Consider the following 4,888-nt stretch of genomic DNA (forward strand, 5'->3'; position numbering starts at 1 on the left):
GAGTCGGTACGTTCACTTTCACTTCCATGGTCAACTTTCGAGCATTTCCAGGCAATCTCTATATTAGTACAGTAAGAAGTATTTAAGGATGCAGAAATAACAATCGCTTTCTTCAAATAACTCTTGCTCGAAACGTCTTCTCGTTCGTTTCTTTCTCTGCGCACCTGGCACGATTTGTAGCTGTAGCTGAAATCGTGCCTGCGGAGGTATGCTTTTATGTAATCTGTTGTCGTATCCCACAACGAAACAAACGGTTGCGTTGTCGAGACTGCTTGTTGGGGCAGCGCGCGTTCGTGCTGTCCGCGTAACACCACAAAAGGTGTGCGCTTGTTGCTTTGAAAGCGCGCTCTGACGTCGGCATTCGAGAACATCGTCAGTAAGTGAAGTTCGTTTTGCAAGGAACATGTGACTCAGCCTTGTCAAAGAGCCCCGCTTTGATCAAATGTTTTACTTCCCGCATGTCCGGAAAGCGTCAGCGTCGCCTCCGGGGAAGCTGCCGGCAATCTATTGAGGAGCGAGAGCGGAACGACGGATATCGTCGAAGATAAGAGGCTGCATATTACCCTGCGTCTAATCTTATCTTCTTTTCTGTTTGTTCACTGCGATTCCTAGTCACGAGGATTTTAAGGAAATACAAAGAGCAAAACAAAACTGCATTTGTCCACATTCGTTTATTTTTTGGATTCTCAAACTAATGGTGAATTCCACTCGTAGATCTGGAGTGCTTTCCAAAATCCGCGAGGGAGGCGAAATTCCGCTCTGTGGGCCCCCGCATCGGAACGACGAGGGGAAGATGAACTCGCCTTTTTAGAGGGACTCCTTCCCCCCCCCCCCCCCCCCCCCCCTGCTCTCCCCTCGGCCGTTCAAAATGGCCGCTGCTTGAAATTAACAAGCCAACCGACGCCTCAGCTGACTGATCTTTCCGATGACCAGTGACAACTGTCACTGCTTAGCTGCAGAAATAACACACAACACAGGCCGGACGAAATTATACATACCACGGAGCCCATGTCACAAATAACGAGGAAGACTTCCGCATTCGGCACCGTCGCATACCTTTCGGCCGCCTTGAAGCGGCAAGGCGTGCACAGCGATTGCCGTCGGTGGAGCCACCGCCGAGGGAGGGGAAATGACGTAGCGTGCTCTGTCAACTTGCATGTAGATCTCTGAAATCCTGTAGATCTAGTTCGGTGGAGTTGGAGGCGCTCCAATGAGCGGGAGCTGCCAGAGATCTATGAGCGGAAGATGACCAAGTCGAGCCAGATCTGCAAGCGGAATATGTGCGCTCAAAATGGAGCGCTTTGGGAGCGCTTGAGAACTGTGAGGGGAATTCACCATAAGCAAAGTGATGAAGCCTAGATTCCAACATGGTCTCTTACGGGCGTGCCTGTCATACTGCCTGCAACTAATCTGTTTCTTCCAGGAAGGGTAGCGAGCCATCACCGAGGTGCTTTGTTGTTTTGTTTGGTTGCGTGCCTTCCTTGTATTCCTGTGGAAGGTGCTGTACTTGAAAGTGCTCCTCCGGTGTGCTTGTGCTGGGGTTTCCACTACTGTTGCAAGGGGAGTTAGAATGTTGTTGGAGGTCTGTTTGGGAGTGGTGACATGTCCAAGACAGTGAGCTGTGGCTGCGAGTCGACGGATATCCACGACCACCTGATCTCCAGTCTTTAAGACCAGTTTCGTTACACGCGAGTCATCAAAGGTGTACAGATCTTTGAGTGCGTACAATTATCCACCACTGAAAGCCGTGAGCACCAAAAGGATGATCATCATCTCGTAGAGGAGCCAGACTTTTGTTGCTTGCGAAATCCAGTCAGATTGGTGTGTTGGTTTGCTAATGCAAAAAAACTGCCATATAGGTTTTATGGATGTTTCGTCAGGGTAAAGTTAACCTGCCTGCGGTGAGTTGTACAGCCGGGTACAAAAGTCCCCAGGATGCGCGAGCTGCGACTGAAACGCATTGCTCTGCCATCTGCCGGCGGGTCGCCTGGTTTTGAGATCACACAAAGGCGCATGCGCGTTCTACTGTGCCCGCAAACGTGTGTTTTCCCGCTATTTTGTGGCAGGGCGCCTAACTCGGAATTGGGCGCGTGGTACTGCCTCGGAGATGGCGCTTGCGGCTGACGAGCATCTGCTGCACATTCCGAAACTGGAGATACCGCCTGCGACATTGCGCCGCATTTCGCCATGTCAGCTCACCTTGCTTTATAACCAGTCGAGTTTATCGCTCAGTTGAGCTGCCGTGACTTCTTGCTTTATAGGTGCCGTGTCAGTAAGCGCTATCTCCGAGCCCCTACCACGCGCCTGATTCCGAGTTAGGCGCCGCGCCGCAGACCAGCGGGAAAACACGCATGTTTGCAGGCACAGTAGGACGCGCATGCGCTTTTGTGTAATCTCGAAACCAGCCAACCAGCCGGCAGATGGCACAGCAATGCGTTTCAGTCACAGCTCACCCGTCCTGGGGACTCTTGTCCCCGACTGTACAAGCACTAAGAAGAGCCATTCGATTTCTCTAACGAGCGATGCTCTGTAGTGATGAAAACAATCCAACCAGTCGTGTGTGCAGCACAAAATTGTGTACATGACGACACGCCACCAAAACCGGATTGACTGGCCGTGATCTTGTAAACATCAAGCCTAGCTGGCCTGCGGGATGTCGACCATTCTGCTCTCAGTGGCGGCTCCTGGACCCACCCTTATGCGAGGTAGTTGGGCATATCTGAACGTTTGTATCCTTTCGATTGCTTGTGCGTAGCAAAGCTGGTCTTTAAAGGGGCCACGAAACGATTTTCGGACTTCGGCCAAATAACTCCGGCAGTTGTTCTGCTCCTCAGCTGTACACCGCCTTTGGATCGCTCGATTTATGATGTGCCATGAGGGCACATTGGGGAAACCGGAGAAAACCGACTTGGGCGTCGAAGGTCAGGCTCGTCAGTCGCCGGCCAACAGCAAAGTGGGAAGCGGGGAGGGAACACTTTCATTGACTTCGGGTAGATGGCACCACTCAATATAATACAGCAGCTGTGACCTGCCGCTCGGAAGCTAGCGAACCGCCTCAAAAGTCATGTTGATGTTGCCGGGCAATGAGCGAGCACTCTGCGTGGCGTCTCAAATGTTGCCCTTGCGTGCAGACACAAAAATAATGCGATATCCACAATGCAACGGTTGTGAATTTCATGTGAACTCATCCTTTCGGAGGTTCATAAACCTGTCCCGTGTCACTGTAGGTAAGCAGGCAGGCCTCCAGCACCCGCTCGTCACCTCCCGTTGTGCTTTGGCTGCACAGGCTCTAGGCCCCATCATGCTCCAAGCTTACGAGATTCCAAAGCATTCTTGAAGGCAATAAGCTTGTGCCGTAGATGGGACAACTGCAAGGCCATGCTGCCGTTCGGGTGCTATTACTAACTATAGCGAACACAGCAAGCGACTATGGCCCATGTGTCTGCTACAGCAATAAATATGGGGCTTAGGAGTGCTGTCACTTGCACCGCTTTGGCTATCTAATTGTATCATTGTCTAGCATTGGTTGTATTAGCTGTGCAAAGTAGGTCGATGGAGCTGTTGGCACAGCTTGTACCATTGAAGCCAAAGCAAGCAGCTGCAACTCTTATTTTTGTGGTGACACCTGTCAATGGCTATACATCATTCAACTTGGGGCTTTCAGGGTGGCGTCATGTTGTCCGATTGCCGTGCTGTCTATGTGCATCTGGGCAATTTCACGGAATTCGGCAGGGCGAACGAAGGAGAGGGCACGAGCCAAGTGCGGGCATTTCGCCATTTTCAGCTGTACCTTGTGGTGGGCTGTACTAAACATCTAGCGGCCCCCTCCTTACTGCTTGTGTGATGCTGTTCGTTTGTGCAGCGCATGAATGGCTGTTTTGGGCTCGGTATGTTGTCTGCTGCTCCTTTCATGCGTTAATCACCTAGCATAGGTATTCCATTATTACGTCCAGAGAAATTTCACCTACTGGCGGCACTGCCTCCGGCTACTACGTCTATTGCACGAGAGACTAATATGGTTCCGATTTCATACTTTGCAAAACTCATAGTTGGTTCCCTCGATCCTTGACGCAAATGCACGATTGTTCTTACATACGAACCTAGAGACAGCTTAAGATTTATCGCGCTTTCAATTGTGCTGATACCAGCCATAGATGTCGACTATACTCGGTCTCGCAGGGTGTGCGCAGCAAAGACGAAGGCGAGGGCACGGGGGCATAGGACTGCAGTGAGCTTTGTTTGCATGAGCACTTGCGCAAGAATGGCACGTTTGAAAGCAACGTGCTCGTGCCTTTGCACCTGCTGCAGACAACTTGTGGGATGGAGCATAGGCAATGAGACCACCAGATAAATGCCAATCTAGAGCAGTGCCGCTCCATGGAAGTTTGGCGCGTCCACCTGAACGCAACTGCGAAGCCGTGGCTGTCATGGCCGGTCCTGGGGCGTCTCAGAGGGCCAAGTAGTGACGTGCTGGCATCGCCAAGTGGCAAAGCCAATAATCGCGCCAGCCTGGAAGTAGCGTGGCCTGTGGTCTGTGGGATACGAAGCAAGCGACGTAACAAATGAACTCTTCTCCGACTGCAACTTGTCGAGCGCCTGCCAGGGTGGGTTGTTTGGAGCAAAAAATATGGCCATCCACTCGAATTACAAATGTGCGATTGTTATTTACGGATATAATTGATCACATCCAACTTACTTCTGAACGTACCAAGCGTTCTGTCCCATGTGCCACATCTAAAAGGCAGGTATGTGACTTATATGTCCCCCCGCCCTCTCTTCTGTATACACAAACTCGGCTCTGTTACGTCACACCGCGGTGGTGGCGTGTGGGGCGCACTTTCGGTCTGGGGCTGTGGGCGAAAGTACCCCATGTGAGACGTGTATTCCT

This window comes from Ixodes scapularis, unplaced genomic scaffold (assembly GCF_016920785.2).
Source record: "Ixodes scapularis isolate PalLabHiFi unplaced genomic scaffold, ASM1692078v2 PGA_scaffold2__306_contigs__length_199485367, whole genome shotgun sequence".
Taxonomy (NCBI): Eukaryota; Metazoa; Arthropoda; class Arachnida; order Ixodida; family Ixodidae; genus Ixodes; species Ixodes scapularis.